Below are 455 nucleotides of genomic sequence, written 5' to 3' on the forward strand. Positions count from 1 at the left end.
CCAGGAATTCTGATTTCTCATACCCACATTTTGAAGACCTAGGAAACCATAGCATGAACGTATGTTTCTGCATATCTGTGTTGTCTAATTAGATCTAATGAGTGTAGATGGAGAGGGGACTAAATAAGGAAATGGTGGATTGAGAAAAGTTATTATACAACAGCACATTCTGGGCAGTTTGATTTGTGACTATTGGATGAGTGAAAAATAATGCGTACTATAAAGAATCTCAACAGTTAATTTTATAATGATGTCCTCCAACTTCCATCCTCTTTTCTCTCTCTCTCTCTCTCTCTCTCTCTCTCTGTCTTTCTCGTTCTCATTCAGCAGTGACTTTGAAAAACCACATTGTAAAATTAGAGGATCTGATGAAAATCACTAGAACTTTGAAATGCAATGGTGATGATGGCTTGGGCCTATCTCTGCCCACTAGTTCCAACTTGAGAACTGTCCTC

The sequence above is a fragment of the Mandrillus leucophaeus genome, unplaced genomic scaffold (assembly GCF_000951045.1).
Source record: "Mandrillus leucophaeus isolate KB7577 unplaced genomic scaffold, Mleu.le_1.0 Scaffold578, whole genome shotgun sequence".
NCBI lineage: Eukaryota > Metazoa > Chordata > Mammalia > Primates > Cercopithecidae > Mandrillus > Mandrillus leucophaeus.